Source organism: Rattus norvegicus, chromosome 5 (assembly GCF_036323735.1).
Source record: "Rattus norvegicus strain BN/NHsdMcwi chromosome 5, GRCr8, whole genome shotgun sequence".
Taxonomy (NCBI): domain Eukaryota; kingdom Metazoa; phylum Chordata; class Mammalia; order Rodentia; family Muridae; genus Rattus; species Rattus norvegicus.
This window is the reverse complement of record NC_086023.1, coordinates 125231897-125244418: the sequence shown is the minus strand read 5'-3', so window position 1 is coordinate 125244418 and position 12522 is coordinate 125231897. Positions and strand designations below refer to the sequence as shown.

Here is a 12522-nt window from a genome sequence, read left to right as displayed (position 1 = left end):
TTAAGAGGTGTTAACCAAGTTCATGCAGCCCCAGACTTTCACAGCAGTTCCTGACCCAGGGTCACCCTTCCCATTCTGCCCCTGAAACCTACAGTGGATTTACTGAGAAGATTCTCCTTAAAGTGCTTCACCCTACAGCCTTTAGAGATAATACTTGGACTCTCAGATCATGCTCCACAGGATAGGGGTGGGGGAATAGGAAATGACCACATGGGCAATAGGGAGACCTGGGTTCTGCTCCCTGCCTTGCCATGCACTAAGGCAGGCACACAGCAGAATATTCCTTGTCATAGAAATGAGGTCTGACCCACATTGGACTTGGCACTCAAAGGTCAAAACTCCAAAGACAGAGTTGTCTTTGGAATATTTGAATAACTATCAAGGAGTGGAGTGTGTGTGTGTGTGTGTGTGTGTGTGTGTGTGTGTGTGTGTGTGATGTTTATGTGTGGTGTCTGTGTGATGTTATGTGTGGTATGTATGTGTGATATATGTGGTGTGTGTCTCTCTGTGTGATATGTATGTATGGTGTGTGTGTATGTGTGTGTGATGTATGCATGGTATGTGTGGTGTTTGTGTGTAATGTTATGCGTAGTGTGTGTGGTGTGTGTATGTGTGTGTGATATGTGTGGTGTCTCTCTCTCTTTCTCTCTTTGTGTGATATGTATGTATAGTGTGTGTGTGATGTATGCATGGTATTGTGGTGTCTGTGTGATATTATGTGTGGGGTCTGTGTGATACGTGTGGTGTCTCTGTCTCTTTCTCTCTTTGTGTGGTATGTATGGTGTGTGTGATGTATGCATGGTATGTGATGTGTGTGTGTGTGTGTATGTGTGTGTGTGTGTGATATGTATGGTGTCTCTGTCTCTGTGTATGGTATGTATATGTGTGTGATGTATGTATGGTATATATGTGTGTTATGTATGTGATGCTTGTGTGTGTGTGATGTTATATGTGGTATATGTGATGTGTGTGTGTGAGTGTGGTTCATGTATATGTGTAATGTAGGAGTAGGAGTGTCTGTGGGGTAAGAGGGTGGTGGGGTGTCTATGTATGTGTCTCTCCCTCCATATAGTACATCTGTGTTCAACAGAGAAACATGGTCTCCAATGCCAGGCCTATCATTCTCTTACTCTGACTATCGCTGGCCATCTACACCCAGTTCCTCAGGTGAATACTAGAATCCAGATTTCTGTCCCGAGTGTTCAGCATCCCTTGCTGTGTGATCTTAAATCCTAAACACTCCCTGTCCCCCCATCCCCCTTTCTTCATGTAGCAGAGCAGGAAAGCACAGGCTCTAGGCTCCAACATGCAGCTTGATCTTAGGAAAGTTGCTTCTCTGTGTCTCTGTTTTCTCCTCTGTAAATAGTGTCTGTTTAGTTGACTTATTACCACAAAGGACAAAGGATTCTAAAAGACTCGAAAGCCCATTTTTAAGTGTTAAGTGAAAGTCACTTTCACAGGGGTAACCATTATTAGGAAGCAAAAAAAACCTGTATTCCTAATTCTCTTAGAATTTCGCACATATGTATATATAATGCACTTTGATCATATTCACCCCCATTTTCCTCTCTTATCTCTCTCCACCTCCTATTGAACTTCTTCTCAACAAGTTTGGGGAGTGTGTGTATGTGCCTGCATATGTGTGTGTGTGTGTGTGTGTGTGTGTGTGTGCCTGTATATGTGTGTGTATGTGCCTGCATATGTGTGTGTATCTGTGTGTGTCTCTGTGTGTGTCTTGGTGTATACATATGTGCCTGCATGTGTGTGTGTCTGTGTGTATATGTGTGTCTTTGTGTATGTGTATGTGCCTGCATGTATGTGTGTGTGTGTGTGTGTAAGTGTGTGTGTGTGTGTGTGTGTATGAAAGAGAAAGAGAGAGTGTGTATGAGAGAGAGAGAGAGAGAGAGAGAGAGAGAGAGAGAACTTAATTAGGGTTGCCTGCAATAGTGGGAGGGGGTTATTTACTTAAGCAAAGACAACTTTAAAAATACTGGAAGTCAAGTCTTAGCAAAGTGTCAAAAGAACAAACCAACAAACACCACCAGACAAAGCTCAGAGGAAAGGGCAGTACATCTGACACCCCAGCTCCAGACCCAGTCTCAGGACCTTCTTACGTGCTGATCTTAAATAATTAGTAAGCCTCACTGGTCTCCACCTATTTCTTAGTAAAATGAAGGGGTGAGCACTCCCCAAGGGCCTTCTAGTTCCTATATGCTGTGGGTAGCGGGACCTCTGCTCCTTTGCCGAGGTTCCTTCTGGGGCCGACCCTTCTGTGGCCAGGGAAAGCTGATATCCCTAGTGAGTTCTCTGAATCATATACATACATACCTTCCTACTTTGAGCTATCCTTCGATTGTCTCGCTGTCTCCCTAATCCTCCACACTGGCCACTTCTAGAGGGCATGCCATGGATGGATTGACATAAAAGGTTAAGAGTAAGGGAGACAGATGGGGCTCACTTTGAACTTTGGCTCCTACTATTTGGGTGATGTTGGCTAAGCCGCTTCAAGCCTCCAAGTCTCGATTGCTTTGTCTAAAAAGAGACAGCAATATGTGAACCACGGGCATCCGAGGATGAACATTAATCTGATTGCTGGAACAGACACACAGGTACGGGCTGGAAGTTGCCTGTCTTTCCGGAAACTTGAGGTGTAGCTGAAAGGAAGAGGGAAACACAGTATTGGTGCATGCGATTGGGTCCATCTGCTTGGAAATGCCAAACTCCACGCACCAGGCATGCCCCAGTGATAAGCTATGAGGCACAAGGACTTGAAACTTCAACCATCCTCCTGGCAGCCTGGGCTGAGCGGAGCCACTAGCTATCCCCAATTGCATTGGGCGGAGCCTGTTTTGCCCGCCCACTGGGCGGTCTCTGAGCCCAGCCTTACTCAAGCCTCGGAAAGGGGGAGGAGCTCTTGTGCAAACCCATCCTCCGCTGTGATTGCACCCCATACAAAAACCTACCTACAAAAGCAGACTGCATTTGCATTCTAAAGTCTCGCGGACAGAACTCAGGAGCCCTGAATAAGGTCCAAGCAGCCGAGGACAATGAAGGCTTCTCTGTCTACCTGGCAGCTTGGCGGGACCCAGGCCTAGGACAGACAGGCACTCAGGGCGACCGGAGGATCCTTGCCGCCCAGGGATCCCAGCGGCCCTCCTAGGGGAGGAGAGGTTCTCTAGGTAAGCAGGCAGAAAGCCAAGGCGTCAGGAACTGCCCGAAATGCTGAGTCCTCATACACACAGTAAGAACTGCCACCGAGCCTGTTGCAGGAAAAAAGGAAAGTCAGATGTTCTTGGGGGTGTATATGTTTATTTAAACCGACAATAGCGAAATAACTACTCTCCCCAGGGCCTTAGAAACTGCCCTGTCACCACCCCCATTCCATCCCTCTTCTTTTGCAGCTTCAGGTCCACCCGCAGCCACAATCCAATGGGGGAATGTACCTGTCACACACAAAGCTGGTCAGTCCAGTTCTTCCATCCACCCTCACCTGAACCTGAAGGACGGCGGGAGCAGAAGGCACATGGATTTGCCCACTATTACCAACAAATTCTCCACCATTGGCACTGCGGGTCCTCATGCTACTTAATAGTCCAACTTTGCAGAGCTTTCTCTCTTGGTCCTCTGAGCTACTGTATACCTCGGTCTTTGTTCTCAACCCCCAAAACCTCTTCTCCGTTTGTTGTTCACCTTGCTCTTGTTTGGTTGCAGAAATAGATGCAAATCAGGCTAGACCTTCAGGAAATCTTCCTCACCCACTCTATACCTGCCCTCCCACCCCATGCCCCCCTACACTTCTGGAACGCCCTGCTTTTCTCTGGAGCAATCTCAGCTTTATTTTCACGGGTGGAATAGCCGTAGGGCTTTTAAGCATTACTTTCCTATCTCTGAGTCAGTTTGCTCAGCCGACAAATACTCTCTCATTTCTCCCATCTTTAAGAGTAAATTGAAACAAGAACAAAAACCAAGCTGAACCACGTCTTTGACTCACGATGCCTTTCTTTTCCTGGTGACTTCGAAGCTCTCAATTCCTGTGCTTTGGATACCCATGCCAATAATCTTCATCCACCTGCAGAGGAAAAATTCTTTAAAAATGGTGTATTCTTAACCCATTCTTAAGTTGTCCAAAACCTTCATTATTAGTCTAGGTTATCAAAAAGAATGAAATCAGTGCCAACTGTGAGCACTAGAATTTAAAATGGACAGGTTTTCACCATATTGCTTGTCCACAGTGTGGTGGGCACCATTCTAGGACTCGAGGTAATAACAAAGAATGAGAAAAGTGTGCTCTGTGTTTCTGGACACCTTATCTGGACAGTAGAAGAAGCGGCTGAAGACCAGGAGAAGAAACAGACGGGTGACTATAGAACCCGTCTTATGGGCTTGGACTCACACTGGGTTGGAACACAATCCACACTTCCCTGCCCTGCACCAGATCAAAGACCTCAGGACCTTATCCGTGGGGAGGATTTCTCTCCACCCGTAAAGCAGGCACGAAGCCTGAAGCACCACTGCGAGTCCTTTAATTGAATGTCTAGTCACTGTCTTCCAGCTCACAGTGCCAGATCCTACAAATAAGGCCCCAGTCCCCAGGCCAGGCTTCCAGACCTCCTGATGAGCTGTTACACGGGATCACTGTTCCTACAGCCACCTCCTCTGGTTGGATTAACTCATCGAATGGCTCCTAGAGCTAGGGATAACACTTGCAGTTCTCTCGGGACTAGCGCTTGCCGCAGTCCATGAGCGTCCAGCAATCTAAGTGCCTTCAGGCATGTCCTTTGGCTTATTTTATGGAGGTCTTATTGCACAGGCGTGGCAGAAGCCAAGACAGCCCAGTCCAGATGTGACTGGACATGAACACCATCTCAAAGTAACAAGCAGAGGAAGGAGACCCAGCGCGACCTGGCTGCTTACGCAATCTTCTGGGCCACATGTTGCACTCCTTCTTTCAGAATATAAATCTACCTAGGGCAGCGGGGCTCAACCTTCCTAAGGCTGAGACCCCTTAATACAGTTCTTCATGTTGCGGTGACCCCCACTACCATAAACTTTTTTTTATTGTTACTTTATAACTGTAATTTTGCTACTGCTATGAATCGTAATGTAAATATCTGTGTTTTCTGATGGTCTTAGGCGTCCCCTGTGAAAGAGCTGTTCCCACCCCCAAAGGGGTCGTGACCCACAGGTTGAGAAGGGCTGATGTAGGTTGAGGAGAGAAGGCCTTACGAGCTATTGCCACATTAGGTTGGTGTCTTAGGATTTTACTGCTGTGAACAGATACCATGACCAAAGCAAGTCTTATAAAGGACAACATTTAGTTGGGGCTGGCTTACAGATTTAGAAGTTCTGTCCATTATCATCAAGGTGAGAACAGCATCCTGGTAGGCAAGGTGCTGGCAGAACTAAGAGTACTGCATCTTCATCTCAAGGCTGCTAGTGGAAGACTTGCTTCCAGGTAGTTAGGATGAGGGTCTTAAAAGTCCACGCCCAGGGGTTGGGGATTTAGCTCAGTGGTAGAGCGCTTGCCTAGCAAGCGCAAGGCCCTGGGTTCGGTCCCCAGCTCCGAAAAAAAAAAAAAAAAAGAAAAAAGAAAAAAAGTCCACGCCCACAGAGGAACACCTACTCCAACAAGGCCACACCTCCTAATAGTGACTCCCTGGGCTAAGCATATACGAACCACCACAATGGGTAGGCATGCATGTCCCCATATATGCAGAGTTCAGATTTTCAGTGTTTTACTCAATCACAATCTACATAATTTTTTTTTGAGGCAGAGTCTCTCGCTTAACCTGTAGCTTGCTGAGTGGCTAGACTGGATGGCCAGAGAGCTTCGGGTATCCTTCAGTCTCTGCACTCTGTGCTGGGGCTACACACACTGCTGCACCCAGCTTTTTACCTCAGTGTTGGAGACTTAACTTGAGTCCTCATCTAGTTTGCTTTCTATTGTGAAAACAAAACAAAACGCCACCATGGTCAAAAGCAAGTTGGGGAGGAGGAAAGGGTTTATGTATTCTTACATTTTACAGTCCACCATTAGGAAAAGCCAAGTCAGCGCTCAAGCAGGCTAGCAGCCTGGAGGCAGGAGCTGAAGGAAAGACCATGGAGAAGCCATTCTCACTGGCTTGCTTCCCATGGCTTGCTCAGCCTGCTTTCTTACACAACCCAGTATCACTTGCCCAGGGATGGCACCGCCCACAGTGAGCTCCCCTCTGCCCCTCATCAATCGCTAATCAGGGTAATTCTCGCACAGGTTTACCTACAGAGCAATCTGATGAAGGTATTTCCTCAACTGAAGTTCCTGCTTCTTAGACGGCCCGACCTGATGTCAAGCTGACTGGAAACTAACACAGCTTTCTACCAGACCATCAAAGAATTCCTCCTTCAGAAGGGTGAGGTAAGCTGGGATCTTAATGGCAAGGAGGATCAAGGGCTGGAAGGACATAGGGAAGAGCATTCCAATCCCTGAGGAAGGAAAGAGATCAAAGCAGGTTAAAACTTCATCACTGTTTCAGAAAACCAAGTTCAGGGATTCGCCAGCCTTGGTGGGGGGGAGCAGGGGGTGTTGAACAGAGTTAGAAAGCAATTATCATAGATAAGGGCATTTTCTGACAAGTGTCAGAGTAGTGAGGTCCTCCGCTCTACGGAAAAGCAATAGCCTTACTGAACGTGACCCCAAACCAGCCCACCCTTCTCCCCCTTACTGTCTCACTCGGAAGCACGTCTCAAACATCTCCCAGGGTTTCCGCCCACCATCTCCAGGTGTTGAGTCTTAATGTTTATCTCCAGCACAGATGTCTATTGTAACCATCTCCTGCCTGTTGACTCTGGAAGTTTGCCTCCAGCCCAGATGTCTATACTGAGCTAGAGCATCTAGTCTCCAACTAGAATAAAAACTCTCCTCTGTTGTATACGTTGCTGAGCGTCCAAGCCAGACATTTGGGAACACTGTAGATGTTCAGTAAGTAGGTATCAGTAAATTATACAATTGCATATGCAACTTTCATTTACTGGACTTGCCCATCTTCATGTCCCACAAATAGCTCAAACTCATGGCCAAGGCATGACTTAAGCCATAGCTGTCTTCTCCAAACTGCCTTTACCTTATGGTAAAGATCAGGAAACACTCTGGAGGACTGTTAGGGTCGGAAATTCGGGCACTGTGCTTGCCTCTGGGTTCCTCCATACCCACAGAGGAAGACATCTTTCCAATTCTAATCCTTCCCATTTCGGGACTCCATATCTACTTTGCCCTTCATCACGTTTGAAATCTCACCGCCTTTTGTTTGAGCATGAAATCGGCTCATTTATTTCTCCCCCTTCCATGTAAGCTTTTCAATCTGTTCTGTACAATGCCTCCCAGCCTGATCATTTAGAACAAACATTTCAAAGTTGTCAAAGCTTCTGTCCTGGTTAGGGTTTACTACTGCTGTGACCAAAGCAAACTGGGGGAGAAACGGTTTATTTGCTTGCTTATATTTCCACATAGTAGTCCATTACAACGGAAGTCAGGACGGGAACTCAAGCAGGGATGGAGCCTGGAGGCAGGACCTGAGGCAGAGGCCGTGGAGGGTGCTGCCTAATGATTTGTTCAGCCTGCTTTCTCCTGGAACCCCCAAGACCACCAGCTCAGAGGTGGCACCACCAACAATGAACTGGACTCTTTCCTATCAATCACTAATTAAGAAAATGCCCTAACAGTTGAATCTTACGGAGACCTTCTTTTGCATTGAGATTCTGTCTTTTCAGATGACTGTAGCATTTGCCGTGCTGACATAAAACTAGCCAGCATGGCTATGAATTCATTCTACATTTATGGAGACTATAAAAAAACAAAAAGAGGACAGACTGCCTCAGCTACACAGTAAGTTTGAAGCCATGCTGGGCTTTGTGAGACGCTGTCTCTAAAATGAAAAACAAATCTAAAATAAACAGGAGAAAATACTTTTATTAAATTTTAGGCTTTGACTTTTTTTTCTTTTTGCTCTTAGTAAAATGGACTTGATAAAATATAGCACATATCTAGAAATTTTGCAAATAAGCAACCGTATCATTAAAAAAAGAGAACTTGGAAAAAAAGGAAATTATTAATGCCTGTTATGCAAACGTCAGTACAGTTCGAATTTGAGGGGTCAGAGTTCAAGTTCTACTATTTAGTCTGCATAGTTCTCCCTTACTCTTAAAATAGAATCAATTCATTGCATTGCTGTTTATGATTTTTGTTTTGTTTGAGACAGAATTTCACATAGCCCATGCTGGCCTCCAACTATATGGTTAAGGCTGGCCTTGATCTCCTGGTTGTCTAGACACTATCTCCTAAGGTCTAGAATTATAGACATGCATCACCATGCCCAGGCAAATCACAGTTTTTAAATTTTGAATTCTTTATAGAATTCTTTTTTCGTGTATCTTTCCGCGATCTAGCTGATTCCATTTGCTTTGAAATTTAGCAGCGAGCATCATTCATATAAAATATAGTATGTCTTCCACACAGGTGCTTGATAGGAGCCAGGCTTGGCTTTAAAAATCATGTCATTTTAACCATGATGTCTCTGCCTAAGGCATGCCACCTGATAGTTGGCTCAATTTATAAATATGTAAATGAGGAGCTTACTTGGAGATTTAAGGCCAAAGTTTTATTTTAACTCTAAACCCACATTCTTTGTCAGTGATTGCTCTTCTTCGGGCTTTCTAAACCATGCTGACTTTTGTCTTTCCTCTGTCCACAGTTTCAACAACAGCTACCCAACTTACTCAGCTGACTGGATGGTGAATGGCAGGCAAACATTGGTAGCGCTTTCCCAACTCTGACTCAGTCTCCCTCATTTCCTCTACTGTCGCTGGTGGTGACTTCACAAGGCGGTCTCTCCTTGGGGACTGCCACTCATTTCCTAAGATGTCTCGATTCATGCTGGGGTCTGCCAACTGAGGAAGGAAAAGGAGAACTGACACTTGGCCTGCAAGCCCAACCTACAGGGACTGCTGCCCACTGAGACTACCCTGTAACGTGAGACCTACCTCCCTCCTCCCAGCACTGAACTCACAAGATGCTTGCATTCACTGGTTTGATACATGGGACTCTACCCCCCCCCCCCCACTCCCGCCATAGCCACCCCCTTTCTTTCCCCCCTCCTGCCCACAACACATAACAGGCACCTTCTCTAGCAAGAAGCTCTGACTGAGAACTGCCCGGACCACGGATTCCACAATTTGCTCATCAAAATTCTAGTTGTTTGTTGTAACCATCTAAATTATCTAATCTTTATACCAATAAAGACACAGGAGGCAGAAACTGAGGTGAAAGCCTGCTCGCTCAGCAAGGTAACTTTATTTCCTTAACTTATATACAAAAGATCTATTTACAAACCTAGCTCTACAACCAAACTGTTAGCTCTTTAGAAGTCTTTCCGTCAGTCTGTTGAGCTAGTCTACCTTTCTCTTGAGCTCCTCCAAACCCAAGAGGGCTCTTTAGCTCTCTTTACTAGAATTCTGTGTCCTACCAGCTGCTTTTCTGTTGTTCCTGCAAACCAAAAAAGAAAAATCCTTTTACTTGGAACTCCTTCCATAAAGGCTTTTCTGAGAGAAAGAGAGAGAGAGTGCTCTATCAAAGGTTCACAGTGGGGGGCTCAAGGCCAAGTCAGTAGGGCCTGGAGCATTTCACCTTTAAGGTGGGGTAGTAGCTGGGTTCACCCAGATGACCTTGGACCATACAGCAAAGAACATAATACCTCCTCCAAGCAACTTGCCTTCAGGACCTTTCCACTCTTATCTATGGAGGCTTTTAGAGGCATCTAAACTGCATGTCTTCGGGACACACCCAAACTGCAGCTGGCAAAGGCAACATCTACCTCCTTTTTTTATATTTTGCTAACAATTAGGTTTTCTATGTACAACAACCATAATTGTATCCCGTTACAATTTGTCTTTTCTTTCTCCTGACTACTCTTTCAACTGTGAACACAGGAACAGCTTCACAAATGTCACCTAAAGGTTTGTGTCACCCATGCTGGGGGTTGGGGGAATAGAATGAACAGGCCCATATCCAATCTCACATTCAATAATATGTGTGAAAATACATAAACCTACATACATATATAATATACATGTACACTGACATACACACATTAATACATCAACTAGAGGAGGGATGCCCTGGTCCTCTGTTTAATGAATGTTTATCAAATGACTGTGGCTCTACCCTAAGAGAAAGAATGGGCCTCACTCCCTAGGAGGCTGACTCTCAATAGGTGGGATAGCAGACACTTAAGTGGTCACCTATAGAGAAAGGAGGCCAAGCAACCCAGCCTCGGTGCATCCATAGATTTCAAACTGAAAGTGGGGGATGAATCTGAAAGTTCAAAGTCAAGCAAAGCCAAAGTTTACTCAAAGAGGACAATTTTATTTATCGTTTAAAAAGAGCCCGCCCCCCCAGGGGGGGCAGGTAGAGGTGAATATCAGTACCTGTCTAGAGAAAGAGAATGGAGAGGGCCTGCTGTTTAAGGTAAGACAGCATGGAGCCCAGCCACGTGGTATAGAGAGCTTCAGACAAAGAGTAAGGAAGCCCAAAGTCCTAGAGAAATCATACTTAAGTTCTGGCCAGCATCTGAAAGAAAGAGACACAGGAGACAAAACCAACAACAGAAGCAAAACAAAACAAAGAAAAGAACAAAAGAAAGAAAGAAAAGTTTCTGACTCAAGACAGAAAGACAAGCAGAGCAACCTGACCCTCAGGACGGCTTGTTGGAAAAGTGTTGGGGGCCTTGAGTTTTGGAAGAGAAAGTATAGCATCTCATTTAAGGGAGAGTAATCCTGAGCAACTCTTTAGCCAGGTTTAAGGCCAGCCTGCACTCCCAGAGGCGGCTCTTTAGCCAGTGATTGACAAGCCCAACTGGATAAACTCTTTTCTGAGTAACTTGGAGGGGTTGGGGATTTAGCTCAGTGGGAGAGCACTTGCCTAGTAAGCACAAGGCCCTGGGTTCGGTCCTCAGCTCCAAAAATAAAGAAGGAAAAAAAAAAAATGAGTAGCTTGGAGGGTTGGATAGTTCCCTGCTCATCCTCTTGACTAGAAGGAACTAATTTTTCCTAATGGACCTTTATTGCTCCAGGGTCACACTGATGTCTTTATCTGGGACATAGGACCTAAATACTTAGTCAATGACTAACAAACAGTTTGAGTCTGAATCCCAGTTTTATCCCAGGTTTGAGCTGTCAACTAAGAAAAGACGAACTGAGCCTCAGTTTCTCTCTCAGTAAAGGGAACCAGAGTAACTGTAACAGCGTTTGGGGGACCCCAGTGGAGCTAACCAAATGAAATGCTGTGGTCACTCTGGCTGTAGGAAGTAGTTAGAACTAAGCTTATGAACACAGAAGCTCACTCGAACTGGGAGAAAGGGCACTCAGATATGGGGCTAGCAAAGTTTGTTGTCCGTACTTCAGAAAAACAGGATGTGTTCAATAATTCCTAAAGTGAAGGACAGTGTTTTAAGCTTTTCTGAATCTGAAACCTGTTTAATTGGTAGTTCCTAATGGTCCCATGGCTTTGTTACCTGGATGCTGGTTAACTGGTTCAACAGAGACTAGGTTATCCCAGACAGGAAGGGAGGATACAGGGAGGGTGAGGCATGCTATGAGGTTACTGATGTCTGACCCAGCGTGCACTGAAGTGAGCCTCAGAGAGACACAGTGGGGACCATACACAGCAGAATCCGGTTTAGGAGACAAAACTTGTACAGATGAATCTCTTTAGGATTTTACCTCTAGGAAGAGTCCTATTCTGTAGGTTAAGGTTAAGGGGCATCTTTTACCTCAGTGCCTCTACCATGTTCAGACATTGTTACATTGTTGCTCTGTGGACCACACTTTGAGAAGCAGAGTAGAAGCCTGGGCTATTCCTTTAGTGCCACTCAGAAGAAATGAAGGACTCGTCATCTCAGGTGTCTTAGATTCCGGAAGCACCAACTCTTCCTCCTCCCACACCTCTTCTCTTTCTGAACCTTTGTTCTTCAGACTCAAAGTGAAAATCTGGACTGCATCCTGGATATAAGGCTGCAAAATATGTCAAAATGTTGCTGGCTGTTGGGTGGGGGCGGTGGTTGAGGGCAGCAAACAGCAGACTGATCTTGGAGGCAAAGCAAAGTAGGAGCTGCACAGTGCGTGCGTGTGTGCTTGTGTGTGTGTGTGTGTGACACCAGGGATTAAAACCATATATGCTAAGTGTTGCACCCCAAAGCCAGCTCTAGGCCCCTCTCTCCCTTTAATATAAATTCCTGTAGTGCTGTCCTACGCCTGTTCCCATCCCTGAGTTTTGAGGGCACACTGCCTGAGTTGCACTGGGTCACAGTTTGCACAGGTCCCCAGAATCTGAATGTTCTATTACACAGCATAGGGGGACTGAGTAGCCAATGGAATTAAGTTTTCTAACCAGCTGACTTTAACATTGGGAAGTTATTTAAGATTATACAGGGTCCCGGCAATTTCCAAGATGCAGGAGGGACAGGAAAGAACAAGAAGGTAAAGTGAGAAGAG

General features: G+C 45.6%; 2 long non-coding RNA genes across 4 annotated transcripts; one reads left to right on the top strand and one right to left on the bottom strand.

The window, feature by feature from the left end:
* Positions 1-2946: 2946 nt before the first annotated feature.
* LOC102549668 (uncharacterized) lies at positions 2947-9289 on the top strand. Of its 3 annotated transcripts, none has more exons than XR_005504920.2 (4): positions 2947-3179; positions 6251-6394; positions 7747-7861; positions 8727-9289. It is a non-coding gene; the product is annotated as an uncharacterized LOC102549668 (long non-coding RNA). The 3 variants fall into 3 exon arrangements; XR_010051947.1 differs by having other exon boundaries at positions 7487-7861; XR_010051948.1 differs by lacking the exon at positions 7747-7861.
* LOC134479021 (uncharacterized) lies at positions 3201-8886 on the bottom strand. The gene is made up of 3 exons (XR_010051949.1): positions 8752-8886; positions 6261-6462; positions 3201-4069 (listed from the first exon to the last, which is right to left on the bottom strand). It is a non-coding gene; the product is annotated as an uncharacterized LOC134479021 (long non-coding RNA).
* Positions 9290-12522: the final 3233 nt, after the last annotated feature.